Source organism: Chelonoidis abingdonii, chromosome 4 (genome assembly GCF_003597395.2).
Source record: "Chelonoidis abingdonii isolate Lonesome George chromosome 4, CheloAbing_2.0, whole genome shotgun sequence".
NCBI classification, from domain to species: domain Eukaryota; kingdom Metazoa; phylum Chordata; order Testudines; family Testudinidae; genus Chelonoidis; species Chelonoidis abingdonii.
In genome coordinates, this window is record NC_133772.1 from 55,508,392 (window position 1) to 55,529,923 (window position 21,532).

Here is a 21,532-nt window from a genome sequence, read left to right on the forward strand (position 1 = left end):
CTGGGCAAACAGGAAATGAAATTCAAAAGTTCGCGGGGCTTTTCCTGTCTATGTGGCTAGGTTGCTTTCCAGAGCGGTCACAATGGTGCACTGTGGGATACCACTCAGAGGCAATATTGTCGAACTGCGGTCACACTAACCCTAATCCGACATGGTAATACCGATTTCAGCGCTACTCCTCTCGTCAGGGAGAAGTACAGAAATCGGTTTAAAGAGCCCTTTATATCAATATAAAGGGCCTCGTTGTGTGGACGGGTGCAGGGTTAAATTGGTTTAACCCTGCTAAATTCGGTTTAAACGCATAGTGTAGACCAGGTCTTTAATTACAAATTGGGGTGCAGCTACTGTCACCTGTAATCTTGGGAACTGTTTAGTTAAAGGCAATCAACAGGAGAGAGTCTTCTCAAAGAGAATACATTACCCTCATTAAAGAATGCAAAGATACTCTTGTTTTATAGGATTTTCTTAGAGAACTGATGTCTAGCACCTGGTGATTCAAAATCAGAAAAGCTAAACCAAGAGCCTTTTTATCACCCTTTTTCTTTTCAAAGAGAGAAACTGTAGCTTTAAACACCCCCCCACACACACACACTTCTGGAAATATTCTTATTACAGCTGTTAAGCAATTAAAAAATTAATCTTGATTAATCATGCTGTTAAACAATAGAATATCATTTATTTAAATATTTTTGGATGTTTTCTACATTTTCAAATGCACCTCTACCTTGATATAATGCCGTCCTTGGGAGCCAAAAAAATCTTACTGTGTTATATCGAACTTTCTTTGATCTGCCAGAGTGCGCAGCCCACCCCTACCCCGAGCGCTGCTTTACTATGTTATATCCGAATTCGTGTTTTATCGGGTCGCGTTATACTGAGGTAGAGGTGTATATTGATTTCAGTTACAACACAGAATACAAAGTGTACAGTGCTCACTTTATTTTTTATCATAAATATTTGGACTGTAAAAACCAGAAGTAGTATTTTTCAATTTACATCATACTGTAGTCCAATCTTTTTACCACAAAAGCTGAACTTACAAATGTAGAATTCTAAAAAAGAAAAAAACTGCATTCAAAAATAAAACAATATAAAACTTAAGAGCATACAAGTCCACTCAGTCCTACTTCAGCCAATCGCTTGGACTAACAAGTTTGGTTACAATTTGCAGGAGATAATGCTGCTTGCTTCTTTTTCACATATGTCACCTGAAAGTGAGAACAGGCGTTCACATGGCACTGTTGTAGACAGCATTGCAAGATATTTAAGTGCCAGATGCACTAAAGATTCATATGTCCCTTCATGCTTCACCACCATTCCAGAGGACATGCGTCCATGCTGATGATGTGTTCTGCTCGATAATATCCAAAGTAGTGCAGATCAACACATGTTCATTTTCATCATCTTAGTCAGATGCCATCAGCAGAAGGTTGATCTTTTTTTGGTGGTTTGAGTTCTATAGTTTTTGCATCTGAGTGTTGCTCATTTAAGACTCCTGAAAGTATGCTCTACACCCCATCCTTCTCAGATTTTGGATGGCATTTCAGATTCTTAAAACTTGGGTCAAGTGCTGTAGCTATTTTTAGAAATCTCACAATTGTACCATCTTTGCATTTTGTCAAATCTGCTGTGAAAGTGTTCTTAAAATGCTGGGTCATCATCCAAGACTACTATAATATTAAATATATGGCAGAATGCCAGTAAAATACAGAACAGAAGACATACAGTTCTCCCCCAGGGTATTCAGTCACAATTTAAATTAACGCATTATTTTTTTAATGAGCATCATCAGCCTTGAAGCATGTCCTCTGGAATGGGGGCGAAAGCATGAAGGAACTTATAAGTGTTTTGCATATCCGGCACATAAATACCTTGCAACACTAGCTACACAAGGTAAGCCTGTTCTCACTTTCAGGTGACATTGTAAATAAGAAGCAGGCAGCATTATCTCCTATAAATGTGAACTAATTTGTTTGTCTTTGCAATTGGCTGAATAAGAAGTAGGACTGAGTGGACTTGTCAGCTCTGAAGTTTTACATTGTTTTGTTTTTGAGTGCAGTTATGTAACAAAAAAAATCTACATTTGTAAGTTAGACTTTCACAACAAAGAGATTGCACTACGGTACTTGTATGAGGTGAATTGAAAAATACTATTTTTCAAAAATCATTTTTACAGTGCAAATATTTGTAATAAAAATATAATATAATATAAAGTGAGCACTGTACACTTTGTATTCAGTGTTGTAATTTAAATCATATTTGAAAATGTAGAAAAATCCAAACAGATTTAATAAATTTCAATTGGTATTCTACTGTTTAACAATGCAATTAATTGTGATTAATTTTTTGAGTTAATTGTGTGAGTTAACTGTAATTAATTGACAGCCCTAATTCTTATTGAAACTGATTTTATAAGCACACTGAGTCTTCATCCATATAAATTTAAGGAAAACAAGTATAGTTAGGAAATATCCTGTTTACTTCTAACCTTAAGTTTCCATTTAAAGTTGAAAATCTTTATTTATACGTTAAATGCTTAAGATGGTATAATCTTTTGTGATGTTCAGTTGCAAATGGTTTTGGAACTAAATGCAAATATGTAATGTAATAATTTCCTGATAATCATTGTTACACAAATAGTGAGATGTTTTGTGTACTAATATGGAATCAAATGACCTTGCTATAACTGGTTACTAATAAATCTGAGTATATTTTTAAAATATTTGGGAAATTAGTTACCTGACAATGTGAAATTAGTTACCTTACCAAACTCAGAAAGTCAAGAATAATCTCTCCAATGATTATTAAGAAAAAAACAATCCTTTCTTTGATGCCCATTTAAGTTTAAAGACTCTTTTTAAGAATTAATTAAATTTAAAAAACCCCCTATTTTAAATGCTGGGAGACATATAGAAAATAAGAGCATTTGGAGTTACCTGAAAGAGAATTTCAACTTTTGTTAAACTGTGCTGGATCTAAGGTGTGATTTGCCCTGCTTGTATACACATCCTCAGCTCCAGCTCTCCTTGAGTTAGCATGACTATAAATAGCAGTGTAGCCCCAGTCACATTGGTAGTGGCAGCAGATGTATGGATGAACCATGCTGAATACATACTCACCAGGTTCAGGTTCCTCTAGTTATTTTATACTTCCAGTCCTGGGCAGGCAGGGAGTCAACTTATGATGCAAATAAACTGGAGATGAATTCTGTGATGAGCCTCTTTATCATGCCAGTTGGATTTTGAAAACACTTTTCAAACAAATTGGCCCTATTACAGTAATAGTAACCAGATAATTATAACATGCAGTGAAATAGGACAAACTATCTACTTTACAGAAATTATCCTAATAGAACAAGGTATTTTGTGTAAAGTCTATTAAACTGATCGGTATGGGAAATACAAAGATTTACAAAATATTTTATAGCTAAAATTATACAGTTAAGTTTCTACAATGGGAGAACTGATTAGAGCTTTGCTTAACACACCTTTCTCCAAAAATGAGAAAGATTTTCTCTACTTTGTTTTCTACCATGAGTCAATTCCAATCTAAACTTGGTTTAAATAAACCTATTTCTAACTAAACTGTTTTCAAACATAGTTTGGTTGGCCAGTACAGACATGATCAAAGTGTTTTAAAACATTTATCAGAACTATGGTTTTAGTGGGTTTAGTACAGAAATAAGACCTGTGAAACCTCAAGTTTTAATCCTGGCTCTGACAAGGATTGCCTTAGGTAGCATTTGGCAAGCCAATTAACTTCTCTACCTCAGTTTCTCCATCTATGAAACAGGGATAATTATACTTATGTTTCAGGGATATTGCAAGAATTGAAGATTAGTATTGTTTACAGTTAGAGTTAATTAAGCCCTTTATATTTGAAAATTGCTGTGAAAGTGGTCAGCATTATTTAAAATATTACTTGTTAATTTGTGTTTTTTGAAAAACTTTATGACTAAATTATCTACTTGATGACCAAGTCACCACTGCTTCCATAATGTAGATTTTTTGCCATGTTGCTTTATAAATCACTGAAACACAATAAACACTTCTTTCCACCTGTTTTTCCTACCTACATGTGGTGCTTGGTAACAAATACTCTTGTGTAGTTTACTGCTGCATTTGAATTACACCTGTCTGATCTCAAATTAGCTTTTAGGACACTAAAAAATTTGTAATTGTAAAGATTTTGGCTTGTTGCCTGGACCACAGAAAAGAAGGTAGTTTGAAAAAAATACCATTACTGATGAAGCAAACTGCCATAGTGTTCTTCCTCAGTGCTACAGGGGTTACTGCCAGATTCCAGTTCGTGTAGTGTTTCACTTAAAATACCAGGTAAGAAAAAGCAGCTTTGTTTGTTGCATGGAAATTCTGGACAACTATTTTGGAAGAATTCTTCCCACACTGTCCACTTTTGTATGTGAGAAACGTTTTGTTTTGGTGCCCTGAGCACCTAAAAGCATAGCGACTTCACACACAATGGGCAATTTGTGTCTTTAATGCCATAGTCCAAAGTAGGGGATGGTGCAGAGCCACTTCATTCCAGCAAGAGCACCAGAGATTGGGCCTCAGAGAGGCCTGTTCTCTCCTGTAAATTGTGCCTTTGTTATTGGGCTATTAGTAGTGCAGGGTCCACTCCCAGTGTAAGCCAATGCCCTCGGGTGGGGTGGGGGGTTAGATCACACCTACAGCAGCCCAGCATGTGATTTTCATAACTAAGTATTTTACTTCCCTTGCTCATAATGAAAATCTGTTTTCTTATGCAGTGTCTCACCCTCCACTTCATTGCCTGCATGGGTGCAGATATAACCACACCTGTTTGCACAGAAGTTATCCTACTTTGGTTGGTTGCTCATTAGTGGTGGGATTGCTGGCATGGTTCTAACTAGACAAAAGATCAGTGAAATAATCTCTTTAGAAGAGTCACAGGTAAAGAATCAATGGCCTCTGCAAACATATTTAAAACAAAAGAGATGAAATAGGTTAAATATTGGGTCCCTCAAACTTTGCCCGTGTTCCTATTGTCCATTTTGGACTGGGATTAAGGGTGACCCGCACAGGAAAAGAAATTGGGCTTGTGTGCTTTTTTAAGGAGGTCTGAAAGTTTTTCATGATGGCTCTTTACAACATTGAGATGAATTATTTCTAATGTAAGAGACAAATCCTCAGCTGGCATAAATTGTCACAGCTCCACTGAAGTCACGAAAATCTGTCCCTACAACTCTATGAAAACTGGAGTGTAACTGTAGAACAAGTGAAATTATGGTATCACAAGTGACAGACTGATTCTTGGCCCCACTGAAGTCCCTTTGTACTACAGCAGCAGTGCAAAGGACCCTTAAACCCTAAATGGACAGTTGAAGGAAACCTCAGCTGGTGTAGCCCCTCCTGCCAATCCATGTATGCTCCAAAGATTCCATGGGGCCACTATGGATGAGAATACATTAAAAGGATCTATAAGATGTTCTAACTTGTACTAAAGGCCAGCTGAGACCTTGGCTAGCCTCAGGATCAAGGGAGGTGGTTTAGAGACACCTTTGTCTTCTTATTTCTTGGCACATTTGAGCTTTCATAGCAAGAGCTTAGCTGAGTGGGGAAGGGAGTTTTAGGTTGTTTAGAATTTTGGCAATACCCATTAAACTGACCTAGTGAACATTTTGGGGAAAATATGCATTTGTTTACAATACATACACACTAGGATCTGCAGGAGTTCCTCCAGCTATACCCAGGATGATGAGATTTGACATTTCCAATATTGTTTCTTCTGCTTCCTTTAAAAAAAAATTTAAACAAAATCTTTCAGGACTTTAGATATTATAAACAAAAGGGCAAAAGCCCAAATATTAAAAATATTTGCAAAGCAAGCTTAAAAACAGGACTCAAGCAATTTTATTCTCTCCTCCTACTCCCAGTTGAGCTGCCATAGATCCCAAGTCCATTTATTTGAGCTTTGAAAAAGATGGGAAGGTTTGACCCAATATGTCATTACTATTTTAGTTAGCAAATCTAAAGCTGACCATACTAGTACACATATTCAGTCTAATAGTTTTATCTGTTTAATAGTTTAAGCTTCAAATTAATCATATGAAGTCTGAGATGTGATGTCATACTGACTGATTTAATGTTTTAAAAAGACATGGCATAACAAGATTTAACCTGAATGAAAATACAAAGGCCTTTCTTTTCAGCCACATTTTTGCAGAGCTTGATACATAAAGTGATTCCTTGTAATTACCAAGGATAAGTAGGTCTTTGAAATGTTGTTTCCTTAAATGTACCTACAGGTTCAAACTGCCAGCATTATAATACTATACATCTACCTCATTCTCATCTATTTAAGAAACAAACTGATGAGGGATCTAAAACCTTTTGAATTTTGATTAGAATATGTAGTTAATTATAAAATTTGTACCTAGTGAAAAAATAAAGCAATATTGCTTTGTTACTTCTAATATCTATTTGACTTTAATTGACACTGCTCCCAAACATTCCATATACCTGTATTTGTGCTTAGTAAACAATTTAATGAATAATCCGCTTTTTACAACATTACACACAGTAGTCTCTGACCTGCTGTCATGTAACTTATCTTCTTATGGAAGAGTTTCATATATAAGAGAAACACATTTAATATAAAATGTTCTTTATTAAATGTGAAGGGCCCAATCTTCCTTGCACTTAGTCTTGATTTAATCAGTGTAATGCCCTTGAAATAATGAAATTACATCCACCAGTGTAACCTGCTGTAGGCAAGAAGAGAATCTGGTCCACAATATCTATTTTGAGCAGACAGAGAGCAAGTGTAAACAGCAAGTCAGGATAGAGTTCAAAGAAAATCACATAATCAAAAGATTCCTTGAAGTAATAAGCACTACAGCCGGGAGAAACTGTTTGCAGAAATTGCGAGCCCATTAGCGAGAATTTTTAATCAATCGCTAAACTCGGGGGTTGTACCGTACGACTGGAGAATTGCTAACGTAGTTCCTATCTTCAAGAAAGGGAAAAAAAGTGATCCGGGTAACTATAGGCCTGTTAGCTTGACGTCTGTAGTATGTAAGGTCTTGGAAAAAATTTTAAAGGAGAAAGTAGTTAAGGACATTGAGGTTCCCTTCCGAGGGAATCGGTTTGTATAGGGGGCAGACTGCTACTGGCCTTTAAGACTAAGCTGATAGTATATGGAGACAGGGCGATGATATTGATGAACTATTTAATTTGGGCAACACTGGAATCTTGGATTAATCAGCACGATATAAGTCTGTCAATCGTCTGTGATGGGGATGGATCTGAGGTTATGCAGAGAGAATTCTTATCCAGAGGTGCTGGTGCTGTGAGTCTGTGCCCACATGCTGAAGAGAATCCATTGCTTCCCTCATCCCCAACCCCTGGTTACCGTTGGCATGTCCCCACCTTAGTGTGATAAATAATAAAAGAATGCAGGAATAGAAACACTGAGTTTTTTAGTAAGGAATAAAGGAGGGGGAGGCAGCTCCACTGCTATGATCAGTCCAGGCAGTACAGAATCTTTTCTTTTAAGACATGAAAAGGGGGGGCTGCATGGAGCTCAGCCCCCCAAAGTTTTTTTGCTATGATAAACACGGTTCCATCCGTTCTGTACCAATCTAGCTGGAATGACTGGGAGTCCATTCTATTTTACCCAGCATCCCAGCCAATCTCACCTGAGCCAGCCAGGAAGCATACTCATGGGATATACGAGAGGCTATCGTCCTTTTCCACTGTACGATCTGCACCAGGTGAGGGGAAGGGAGGGAAGAGATGCGCTGTAAGTGCTGCAGCACTGCATCTACTACCAGCAGCGATGCTAGACATATGGGACATAAAAAAAAGTTCCAAGAATACAACTTTTCCCTTTCTTTCACGGGGGGAGGGGGCATGTAGAATTGAGAGATATAATCTAACAACCCGACAATGTGTTTGAGCCTACAGGGATTGGGAGCTCAGCCAAGAATGCAAATGTTTTTGGAGACTGCGGGATAGCTGGAGTCCTTTACCCCTCCCCCATCCGTCCATACGTCCATTTGAATTCCTTTGGCTTTCCGTTACGCTTGCCACAGCACTTGCTGTGGACTCTGCCTATCATAGCCTGGAGATCCTTTTTCAATGCTTTGGTCATTTCGCTTTTGTAAACGGAGTTCTAATAGAACAATTTGTCTCTCCCATAAACAGGCGATCAGATCCAGTAATCTCCCGACGGTCCATGCGGGAGCTCTTTATTGGATTGAGACTGCATTCACCGACGCCGTGCTGAGCAGTGTTCCACTCTGGGCAAACAGAAATAAATTCAAAATTCGGGGGCTTTTCCTGTCTATGTGCAGGTTGCTTTCCAGAGCGGTCACAATGGTGCACTGTGGATACCACTCAGAGGCAATATTGTCGAACTGCGGTCACACTAACCCTAATCCGACAGTGGTAATACCGATCAGCCTCTCCTCTCGTCAGGAGAGAATAACAGAATGGTTTAAAGAGCCCTTTATCAATATATAAGGCCGTTCGTTGGTGGACGGGTGTCAGGTTAAATTGGTTTAACTCCGCTAAATTCGGTTTAAACGCATAGTAGACCAGGTCTTTAAATACAAAATTGGGTGCAAACACTGCAACCGTGTAACTTGGAACTGTTAGTTAAAGGCAATCCAACAAGGAGAGAGTCTTCTCAAAGAGAAGACATTACCCTCATTAAAGAATGCAAAATACTCTTGTTTATAGAATTTTCTTAGAGAAACTGATGTCTAGCACCTGTGATTCAAAAATCAAAAAGCTAAACCCAAGAGCCTTTTATCAACCCTTTTCTTTCAAAGAGAGAAACGTAGCTTTAAACACCCCCTCCACACCACACAACACTTCTGGAATATATTCTTATTACAGCTGTTAAAGCAATTAAAAAATTAATCTTGATTAATTCATGCTGTTAAATCAATAGAATATCATTTAATGTTAAAATATTTGAATGTTTTTCTGACATTTTCAAATGCACCTCTACCTGATTAAATGCCGTCCTGGGCCAAAAAACTACGTGTTATATCGAACTTTCTTATGATCTGCCAGAGTGCGCAAGCCCACCCCTAGCCACGAGAAGCTGCTTTACGAGTTATATCCGAATTCGTGGTTTATCGGTCGCGTTATATCTGAGGTAGAGGTGTATATTGATTTCATTACAACACAGAAATACAAAGTGTACATGCTCCTTTATTTTTATCATAGAAATATTTGACTGTAAAAACGCAGAAGTAGTAATTTCAATTTACATCATACTTGTAGTCATCTTTTTACCAACAAAAGCTGAAACTTACAAATGTAGAATTCTAAGAAAAAACTGCATTCAAAAAATAAACAATAATTAAAACTAAAGAGCATACAATCCACGCAGTCCCTACTCACCAATCGCTTGGACTAACAAGTTGGTTACAATTTGCAGGAGAATAATGCTGCTTGCTCTTTTTCACATATGGTCACTCTGAAAGTGAGAACAAGGCGTTCACATGGCACTGGTGGTAGAACAGCATTGCAAGAATATTAAGTGCCAGACTGCACTAAAGATCATAGTCCCTTCATGCTTCACCACCAGTCCAGAGGACATGCGTCCCAGGCTGATGATGTGTTCCTGCCTCGATAATATCCAAAGTAGTGCAGATCAACACATTTCTATTTCACATCTTAGTCAGATGCCATCAGCAGAAGGTTGATCTTTTTTTGGTGGTTTTGAGGTTCTAATAGTTTTTGCATCTGATGTTGCTCATTAAGACTCCTGAAAAGTATGCTCTACACCTCCATCCTCTCAAGATTTTTGGAATGGCATTTCAAGTTCTTAAAACTTGGTGCCAAGTGCTAGTAGCTATTTAGAAATTCTTCACAGATTGTACCATCTTTGCATTTTGTCAAATCTGCTGTGAAAAGTGTTCTTAAATGCCGGGTCATCATCCAAGACTACATAATATTAAATATATGGCAGAATGCCAGTAAAATACAGAACAGAAGCAACAGTTCTCCCCCCAGGGATTCAGTCACAATTTAAATTAACGCATTATTTTTTAATGAAGCATCATCTACCTTGAAGCATGTCCTCGGAATGGGGCGAAAGCATGAAGAACTTATAGTGTTTGCAATATCCCGGCACATTAAATACCTTGCAAACACTAGCTACACAGAGTAAGCCTGTTCTCAACTCAGGTGGACATGTTAAATAGAGCAGGGCAGCATTATCTCCTATAGAATGTGAACGAATTTGTTTGTCTTTGCAATTGGCTGAATAAGAATAGGAACTAGAGTGGGACTTGTCAGCTCTGAAGTTTTTACATGTTTTGTTTTGAGTGCAGTTATGTAACAAAAAAATCTACATTGTAAGTTTAGACTTTCACAACAAAAGAGATGGCATCTAACGGACTGGATGAGGTGATTGAAAAATACTATTTTCAAAAATCATTTTTACAGTGCAATATTTTGTAATAAAAATTATAATATAATATAAAGTAGCACTGAGCACATTGTATTCAGGTGTTGTATATTTAAATCAATATTTGAAAATGTAGAAAAATTCCCAAACAGATTTAATAATTCAATTGTAATTCTATAACTGTTAACCAATGCAATTAATTGTGATTAATTTTTGGTAATTGTGGTGAGTAACTGTAATTAATTGACAGCCCTAATTCTTATTGAAAACTATTTTGATAATGCACACTGAGTCTTCAAATTTCCATATAAATTTAAGGAAAACAAGTTATAGTTAGGAAATATCCCTGTTTAATTCTAACCTAAGTTTTCCATTTAAAGTTGAAAAATCTATTAATTTATACGTAAATGCCGTAAGAGGTATAATCTTTGTGAAGTTCATGGCAAATGGTTTGGATACTAAATGCAAATTATGTAATGTATAATTTCCTGATAATCATGTTACAACAAATAGTGAGAGTTTGTGTACTAATATGGAATCAAATACCTGCTATAACTGGTTACTAATAAATACGAGTATATTTTTAAAATATTTGGGAAATTAAGTTTACCTGACAATGTGAAATTAGTTACCTTAGCCAAACTCAGAAAGCAATAATAACTCTCCAATGATTATTAAGAAAAAAACAATCCTTTCTTGAATGCCATTAAGTTTAAAAGACTCTTTTAAGAAATTTAATTAAATTTAAAAACCCCTATTTAAAATGCTGGAGCATATAGAAAATAAGAGCATTTGGATTACCTGAAAGAGAATTTTCAACTTAGTTAAACTGTGCTGATCTAAGGTTGAATTGCCCTGCTTGTATACACATCCTCAGCTCAGCTCTCCTTTGAGTTAGCATGACTAAATAAATAGCAATGTAGCCCCAGTCACATTGTAGGTGAGGCAGCAAAGAGTAGAAGTAAGACCATGCTGAACTACATACTCAAGCCAGGTCAGGTTCCTCTAGTTATTTTTATACTTCCAGTCCTGGGCAGGCAGGAGTCTAACTATTGATGCAAAATAAAATCGAGATGAATCTGTGATTGAGCCTCTTTATCATGCCATTGGTTTTGAAAAACAGATCTTTTCAAACAAATTGGCCCTAAAATTACAGTATAAGTAACCTAATAATTTAAAACATGCAGTGAAATAGACAAACTATCTTACTTACAGAAATTAATCCTAATAGACAAGGTAGTTTTGGTAAAGTCTATAAACTGATCGGGAATGGAAATACAAAGATTTTACAAAATATTTATAGCATTATAACAGTAAGTTCTAACAATGGAGAACTGATTAAGAGCTTTGCTTAACACACCCTTTCCCCAAAAAAGATGAGAAAGATTTCTCACTTGTTTTTCTACCGATGAAGACAATTCCAAATCTAAACTTGGTTTAAATAAACCTATTTCAACTAAACCGGGCTGTTTTCAAACATAGGTGGTCCATACAGACATGAGCAAAGTGTTTTAAAAACATTTAAATCAGAATATGGTTAGTGGGTTTAGTACATGAAATAAGACCTGTGAAACCGCTCAAGTTTTTAAATTCCTGGCCTGACAAGGAATTGCTTAGGTAGCATTGGCAAGCAAAATTAACTTCTCTACTCATTCTCGCATCTATGAAACGGGAAGATTAATACATGTTTCAGGGAATACTGCAAGAATTGAAAGATTAGTAATTGTTACAGTTAGAGTTAATTAAGCCCTTTATATGGAAAATTGCTGGTGAAAGTGGTCCAGCATATTTAAAATATACTTTTAATTTGTGTTTTTTTGAAAACCTTATGACTAAATTATCTAACTTGATGACCAAGTCACCACTGCTTCCATAATGTGAAGATTTTTGCCAGTGCTTATATCACTGAAACACAAACACTTCTTCCACCGTGTTTTCCTACCTACATGTGGTGCTGTGTAACAAATACTCTTGTGTAGTTTAACTGCTCGCACTTTGAATTACACTGTCTGATCTCAAATTAGCTTTTAGACACTAAATTGTATGTAAGATTTTGGCTTGTTGACTGGACCACAGAAAAAAGGTAGTTTGAAAAAAATACCATACTGATGAAGCAAACTGCCAAGTGTTCTCCTCAATGCTACAGGGTTACTGCCAAAGATTCCCAGTTCGTGTATGTTTCCACTTAATACCAAGGTAAGAAAAGCAGCTTTGTGTTGCATGGAAATTCCTGGACAACATTTTGGAAAGAATCTTCCACACTGTCCACTTTTGTATGTGAGAAACGTTGTTTTGGCCTGAGCACCTAAAAGCAATAGCGACTTCACAACACAATGGGCAATTTTGTGTCTTATAATTGCCATAGTCGCAAGTAGGGGATGGTGCAGAGCCACTTTCATTCCAGAAGAGCACCAGAGATGGGCCTCAGAGAGGCCTGTTCTCTCCCCCCTGTAATTGGTGCCTTGTTATTGGCTATAGTAGTGCAGGGTCCACTCCCAGTGTTAAGCCAATGCCCTCGGTGGGGTGGGGGGTAGATCACACCTACAGCAACCCAGCATGTGAATTTTCATGAACTAAGTAGTTAAGCTCTCTCTTGCTCGATAATGAAAAGTTCTGTTTCCTATGCAGGTCTACCCCACTTCATGCCTGCATGGGTGCAGATAATTAACCACACCTGTTTGCAACAGAAGTAGCCTACTTTGGTTTGGTTGCTCACTTAGTGGGGGATTGGTGGCATGGTTCTAACTAGACAATAAGATTCAGTGAATAATCTCTTTAGAAAAGTCACAGTAAAGAATCAAATGGCCTCTGCAAACAATATTAAAACAAAGAGATGAAATAGTTAATATTGGGTCCCCTCAAACTTGCCCGTGTTCCTATTGTCCATTTTGGACTGGATTCAAGGTGACCCGACAGGAAAAGAAATTGGGCTTGTGTGCTTTTTTAAAGAGGTCGAAAGTTTTTCATGATGGCTCTTAACAAACAATTGAATGAATATCTTCTAATGTAAGAGCCAAATTCCTCCAGCTGGCATACAATGTCACAGCTCCACTGAAGTCACGAAAATCTGCTAACTCTTGAAAACTGAGTGTAACTGTAGAATACAAGTGAAATGATGGTACACAAGTGAACAGACTGATTCTTGCCCCATGAAGCCCTTGTACTACATGCAGCAGTGCAAAGGCCTTAAACCCTAATGGACAGTTGAAGAAACCTCAGCTGTGTAGCCCCTCCTGCAATCCATGATGCCCAAGTCCATGGGCCACTATGGATAGAAATACATTAAAAGGATCTATGAAGATGTCAAACTTGTACCTAAGAGGCCAGCTGAGACCGTTGGCTAGCTCAGGATCAAGGGAGGTGGTTTGAGAGACAACTTTGTCTTCTATTTCTGCACATTTGAGCTTTCATAGCAAAGCGTAGCTGTAGTGGGAAGGAGTTTTGAGGTTGTTTAGAATTTTGGGCAATAACCCATTAAACTGACCCTAGTGAACTTTGGAGAAAATATCAAATTGTTTACAATACTACACACGAGGATCTGCAGGATTCCTCAGCTATAAGACCCAGGATGATGAGATTTGACATTTACCAAGATTGTTTCTACTGCTCCTTATAAAAAAAATTTAAACAAAATCTTCAGGACTTAAGATATTATAAACAAAAGGGCAAGCCAAATATTTAAAAATATTTGCAGCAATGCTTAAAAACAGACTCAAGGCAATTTTTATTCTCTCCTCCTACTACTCCCAGTTGAGCTGCCATTAAGATCCAAGTCCATTTATTTGAACTTGAAAAAAGATGGGAAGGTTTGACCCAATTAATGCATTACTATTTTAGTTTAGCAATCTAAAGCTGACCATACTAGTACACAATTCATCTAATAGTTTTAATCTGTTAATAGTTACAGCCATCAAATTAATCATATGAATCTGAGATGTGATGTCATACTGACTGATTTAAATGTTTCAAAAAAGACATGGCATAACAAGATTTAACCTGAATGAAAATACAAAGGCCTTCTTTCAGCCACATGTTGCAGAGCTTGAATACAATAAAGTGATTCTTGTAATGTACCAAGGATATAGTTAGGTTCTTTGAAATGTTTTTCCTTAAATTACCACAGGGTCAAACCTGCCAGCATTATAAACTAATATCATCTACCTCATTCTCATCTATTTAAAGAACAAACTGATAGGAATCTAAAATACCTTTGATTTGATTAGAAATATGTAGTAATTATACAAATTTGTAACCAGTGAAAAAAATAAAGCAATATTGCTTGTTACTTCTAATATCTATTTGACTTTAATTGACAACTGCTCCCAAACATCCAATACCTTTATTTGTGCTTAGTAAAAACCAATTTAATGAATAATTCCGCTTTTTACAAACATTTACACAACAGTAAGTCTCTGACTGCTGTCATGTAACATCTATTCTATGGGAAGAGTTCAGATATAAGAGAAAACACATTAATATAGAAAATGTTCTTTATTAATGTGAGGGCCCAAATCTCTGCACTTAGTCCTTGATTTTCATTGTAATGCCTCTGAAAATAATGAAATACAATCCACCAATGTAACCTTGCTGTAGGCTAAAAGAAACTGGTCCAACAATATCATATTTTGAAGCAACAGAGAAAGCAAGTGTAACACAAGTCAAGATAGGAGTCAAAGAAATCACAATAATCAAAAGATTCCTTGAAGTAATCAAGCCACTACAGCCGGAGAAACTGTTTGCAGAAAATTGCGAGCCCCGAATTAGCGAGAATTTTTAATCAATCGCTAACTCGGGGTGTATCCGTACGACTCGGAGAATTGCTAACCCGTAGTTCCGATCTCAAGAAAGGAAAAAAAAGGATCCGGGTAACTATAGGCTCTGTTAGCTTGACGTCTGTAGTATGTAAAGTCTTGGAAAATTAAAAAGGAGAAAGTAGTTAAGACAAGTTGAGTCAATGGTAATGTGGGACGAAATTGTAACAATGGATTACTAAAGGTAGATCGGCCAAACCAACCTGATCTCCTTCTTTTGAGAAAAGGTGACAGATACTTAGACAAAGAATGCGGTAGAATCTAATTTACGCTCGATTTCAGGAAGGCGTTTGATCACGGTTCCGCATGGGAACTGTAGTTAAATGGCAAAAGATGGGGATGAATATGAATAGTTTAAGGATTAAGGAACTGGTTAAAGGGAGACTCCAGCGGTCGTACTGAAAGGTGAACTGTGGTGGAAGGAGTATAGTGATCCCTCAAAGGATCGTTTTTGGGACCGATCGTTATTAACCCTTTTATACTGACCTTGGCACAAACAGCGGGGAATGTGCTAATAAAGTTTGCCGATGACACAACTTGGGGTATTGCTAACACGGAGAAGGACGGCTATCAGAGATCTGGACCACCTTGGAAACTGAGTTAGTAATAGTGAAAATATAATAGTGAAGTGCAAGGTCATCACTTAGGGATTATAATAAGACTTAGTATACATTGGGACGCATCAGTTGACAAGCAACAGAGGAGGGGAAGGACCTTGGGATGTTGTAGCGAGGATGTCATGAGCCCAATGGCGATTGCCGTCTAAAAAAGCAAATGCGTTTTAAGGTGCATCATGGCAAGTATTTCAGCAGGATAAGAAGTGTTGAGACTACATTATAAGGGCGGTGCAGACCCCAACTGGAATATGTGTGCAGTTCTGGTGTCCCATGTTTTAAGAGGAGATTCAACTGGACAGTTCAGAGACGCCTACTAGGGATGATCCGTAGGCAATGGAAACCTCCTTAAAGGACTCAGATCAAAGAGCTGCTTGTTAGCCTAGCCAAAAGAGCGCGGGGGGAATATGCTTGCTCTATTAATCTATCAGGGATAATGTCTGGAGGAAGGAATTATTTGAAGCTTAAGTACTAATGTAGGCAACAAAGACAAATGGGTACAAACTGAATATTAGGAAGTTTTAAGACTTGAAATAGACGAAGGTTTCTAACCAATTTAGGAAGTGAAGTTCTGGAACAGCCGTCCGAGGGAAGTAGTGGCGGGCAAAAGACTTATCTGCTTTAAGACTAAGCTGAATTAATATATGGAGGGGAGAATATGAGGGAATAGTTAATTTGGCAACTGATCTTGATTAATCAGCAGATAAGTTCTGCTCAATCGTCTGTGATGGGATGGGAAATCTGGAGTTACTTGCAGAAGAATTCTTTCAAAAGTGCTGGCGGTGAGGTCGTGCGCCACTGCTGCAGTGCTTCAGGGGTTGCTCAGGGTTTAGCTGATCGCCATATTTGGGGTCGGGAAGGAATTTTCCTCCAGGGCGGATTGGCAGGGGCCCTGGAGGTTTTTTGCCTTCCTCTGCAGCGTAGGGCATGGGTCACTTGCTGGTGGATTCTCTGCAGCTTGAGGTCTTCAAACCATAATTTTGAGGACTTCAATAACTCAGTCATGGGTTAGGGGTTGTTATAAAAGTGGATGGGTAGGGTTCTGTGGCCTGCTTGGTGCAGGAGGTCAGACTAGATGATCATATTGGTCCCTTCTGACCTGCGAGTCTATGAGTCATTAGAAACTAAGAGTTGGACCAAAACCCATACAAACCCAAGGTAAGTAAGAGGCAGCATGTAGCTTGGAGTCTCAGAATCTGATTCCCCTTTGCTCTCAGGGGAAATGGATCTGTGCCAACCGTTTCACTGACGCAGATCATGTCCCCCACTGTGTTGGCTCTGATGCACTGGCGGGGCCCATTGGTGAGAGACACAGTGAGATCCAAGGCTCCGTCCTTGTCCTCCCTCCCCCATCTGTGCAGAAAGGATGCAGTTGCCTGGCAGTAACTGCTCTTCCCTCCCCCCAGCACCAGTAAAGAGAGAGGGTAAGCCCATGCAGGAGAGAAAGGCCAAGTCTACACTACAGGTGCTGCAGTAGCGCAGCTATGGTGCTGCAGATATGCTCCTGTAGACGCTGTCTGCAGCAACTGCCTGGGTTTTTCCCTTGCGTTTGGTAATCCACCTCTCAGAGCAGTGGTAGCTCGGTCAGTGGAAGAATTCTTCCATCAACTTGGTTGCATCTGCACTGGGACTTAGGTTCGCATAGCTATGGTGCTCAGGTGGTTTGAGCTACCCCTGAGTGCCATAGCTACGTTGACCTAACTTTTAAGTGTAGGCCAGGCCTAAGGAGCTCCTTCTCCCCATTACTCCCCAGGATAGGTATGCAGCAGGGCTTGTGACTGAGTCCTAAGTAAGGGTTTTAATCCTATTTAACTCTTTCGGTTAGGCATGTGATTGTACAGGAAGTAGTTACACAGGTACAACCCCTGCTGTATGGACGCAGTGATACTGATAGAAAAAGTGCTTATCATTTAGCTAATTCCCATCAGGGTATAGGAGGGAGTAAGCTATACTGATATAAAAACTAATGTTCTGGTATAACTGCATCTATAGGAAAGGGATGTACTAGTGTAACTATATTGGTTTCTATACAGATACAGTTAAAATGGTACAAAAAAACTTTAGACAAGCCCTTATAAGCTGTCCTCCCCACAAATTACCTTCCAGCATGTACAATAGATGTGTTGTGTCCAAGCTTTTCAGCTTTAAGACTGAAAATATTTCGAAAAGGTCAAGGGTCCACAATCAGCTTCCCTAGGCTTAAGTAGAAGGAATCAAGCTCCTGTCCTGCTCTCCTTATGGGAGTCCGACAGCTTTTCAGGGAAGGCTACTTTCTCCTCCCATCCCTGTGATGCAACAGGCTGCCTGTGGGGGCGGGGGTTATTGCTGAGTGGTTGCAGTAGGGAAGAAACAAACAGGTGCTTAGAGCACACCCAACTCACACCTGGGACTGCTCGGAAGACCCACTGCCCTTCCTTGGTGACAGACTGATCTAGACAATTCAGGTTAAAAGCTGTTCCTGGAGTTGTGCCCTCCATGTGTTCAATTTGTAATCAAAACAGATTTTCTTCTTACCAGGTGCCTGTGGAATGCACAATTTAGAGCTTCAGAAGCCACAGACTGGACCCCACTGCAACAGAACTTAATTTTTGGGACCCTTCTTGCATTCACATAACTGGATTTTCTACTGTAGATCAAAATGTGCATTGGACTCTGAACAATTAAACAATGCACCGGAACTATCCTTTTAAAACCTGCAAGTGACCTGCGCCACATGCTGATGGATACAAACTATTTAGTAAATGCTGCTAGATATAGTAAATCAAATTTATTGCTGCCAGCCATCATAATCTGATAATACATTTTGTTATGCTCTAGCTTATCCTATCTTTATTGATAGTCTTGGTTCAATTGCACCCCTTGTATAATCCAGCCACATACAGTTTTACATTCAGGGTCCCAGTATTAAGATAGTTAGTCAGGAAAACTAAGTGAAGTCAGTAGGACTTTTACCTGAATGAAGAGCTTAGAGTCAGTCCTGAGTTTGATAAATTTATGAACGGGATGGTATGATAGACTGCCTACAATGGCACATAGCCAACCTGTGACTGCAAATATCTCCTACAGCCAATAATTCCCCCCCAGGTCAGATTGGCAGGGACTCTAGTGTTTTTTTGCCTTCCTCTGCAGCATGGGTCACTTGCAGGTTTTAACTAGTGTAAATGGTGGATTATCTGTAACTTAATCTTGAAATCATGATCTGATGATTTCAGGTAACTCAGCCAGAGGTTAGGGGTCTACTACAGGCATTGGTGGGTGAGGTTCTGTGGCCTGCAACTTGCAGGAGGTAAGATGATGATTATGTTGGTCCTTGCTGGCCTTAAAATTTATGAATAGATATGGGTATGTCTACACTACGGGATTATTCCGATTTTACATAAACCGGTTTTGTAAAACAGATTGTATAAAGTCGAGTGCACGTGGTCACACTAAGCACATTAATTTGGTGATGTGCGTCCATGGTCCGAGGCTAGCATCGATTTCCGGAGTGTTGCACTGTGGGTAGCTATTCGGTAGCTATCCCATAGTTCCTGCAGTCTCCCCCGCCCCTTGGAATTCTGGGTTGAGATCCCAGTGCCTGATGGGGCAAAAATCATTGGTGCAGGTGGTTCTGGGTAAATGTCATCACTCATTCTCTCCGGGCAATGCAAACGCAGCAATCATTTTTGCACCCTTTTCACTGGTGCCTGCAACACATCGCACGGCACCATGGCGCCCGTTCAGCTTTTTTTTACTTCACCGTATGTGTACTGGAGCCACTGACAACCTACTGCAGCGTACCGCACATCATTTGCTTTGCATACAGCCGAGACGTATCATTTTCATTACCTCGAGGCACCATTTGGAGATGACATACTTCATTCGTACCATCCTGCTTTCATGGGATGCCCTGGCTGGGTAGCCAGGACGCAAAAACACCACTGGGATGACTCCCAGTCAATCCCTCCTTTATGGTCTTAATCTCCTGCTAGGGGGGATATGGGCAAGTTTCTGAGAACCAGTTGTATCAGATACCCGAGAGCACAGCTGCTTGTCAATCTTCAATGTGAGCTCGTCCCTTCTAGGGTGCCCGCAACCAACCCCACCCGCAGTTTCCCTCCTCCCCCAACCTTCTGGGCTCAACTTGCAGTGTCCCCCCATTGTGCTATACTAGAATGCAGATAAGAAACCTTGACTGTAGTGAGAGAAATAGAGCAGCCTCCAACTCTATTATCCAGCACATTGGCGTTGGAGAGAGCCCAGCATCTGTGCTTGATCATCCAAGCAGACGAATCTTTTCTTATCATGAAAGGAGGGCTATAACTCAGCCCCCATGCCTGCTTTGAGTGGGAGTAGGTCTACCAGCCTTTACCATGATCTGGATGACGGGATCATTCCTATTGTTACCCAGCCACCAGAGATCCTCAGCGAGTAGCAAGCCTATTCCGTGGTGGGTCGTCTGCACGGAGCGAGGAGCAGATACGGTTCATTGTACTGCCGCGGTCTGCCTGTGTGTGCACCTAGCAGCATTCTAGTCACATAGCAAGGGTTGACATTCTCAAAAAAATCAGAAACGAATTTTTTCCCTTTCTTTCATGGGGAGCGGTCAATTGCAGCTATACCTGAACCCACCCGGACTGTTTTGCCCTACAGGCTGGGCGCCACCAGAAGCATGCTTTCGAGACGCTGGACTGTGATAGTGGATGTCCCAGTACCCCTCCTCCCTCCTGGCATCCATTTGATTCTTTGCTTTTCTGTACGCTTTTCATGCCGCACTTGCTTGACTCGTATCATAGCCGGAATTTTTCAAGCTTTGCTTTGTCTTCGTAACGGAGCTTGATGAACAGATTGTCTCCCCATATCAGCAATCAGATCCAGTTCTCCCTACGTTCCTCTGGAGCTCTTTTGGCTTTTGGGACTGCATCGCTACCCGTGCTGATCAGCGCTCCACCTGGCAAACACGGAATTCAATCAAAGTTGCGGGGCTTTCCGTCTACTAGCCGTGCATCGATTCGATGCTTCCCAGAGCGTCCTGTGCCACTTTGAGGATTACCGCCCGAGACCAATACCGCATTTCGCACACTAACCAACCAATGATAAACGTTCCGCTATCTCTCGTTGGGGAGAAGTACAGAAACTGATTTAAAGAGCCCTTTATATCAATATAAAAGGCCTCGTTGTGTGGACGGGTACAGCGTTAAATCAGTTTAACGCTGCTAAAATCGGTTTAAACGTGTAGTGTAGACCAGGCCATATCAAATCACTTTACAATGGAGGCTAATATCTCCGATACAGATGGGGAAACTGAGGCCCATAGCAGTGAAGTGACTTATCTGAGGTCACCTTGCAGGCCAGAAATAGAATCCCAGTCTCTTGAATCTCAGTTCCATATTCTATCCACTAAGCCACACTGCCTCCAAACTGCTTGGGGCTTGGTCTCAAAGTTTCAGGGCTTAATTTTGCAGGAGGCGCAGTTCAAAAAGACATCTGTCAAACTGAGCAAACCAGTATGAAATTGTTGAGACTGTGAAAAAAATAACTAAGATTTTTAAGTCCCTTTTCAAAGTACAACATTGAACAGTATCAGCATCCTCCCCCTATGCACACATACTACTTATACTAAGCAAAGACCAAAACTACACATTGTAGGACAGAAATTAAATCCATTCTGCTGATGTATGACTGGAGGATTTCTAGAGGAAGTTATTCCATGATGTGAGTAAT

At 39.5% G+C, this 21,532-nt stretch overlaps 1 long non-coding RNA gene across 2 annotated transcripts in view; it reads right to left on the minus strand.

The window, feature by feature from the left end:
* LOC116831654 (uncharacterized) overlaps positions 1-21,532 on the minus strand; it is a 65,522-nt gene that overhangs the window by 27,434 nt on the left and 16,556 nt on the right. For both annotated transcript variants that reach the window (XR_012655759.1, XR_004375266.2), the window contains exons 4-6: positions 18,213-18,350; positions 6,585-6,775; positions 5,691-5,766 (exon numbers count right to left, since the gene is read on the minus strand). This is a non-coding gene — a long non-coding RNA (uncharacterized LOC116831654). The remainder of the gene's footprint in view (positions 1-5,690; positions 5,767-6,584; positions 6,776-18,212; positions 18,351-21,532) is intronic.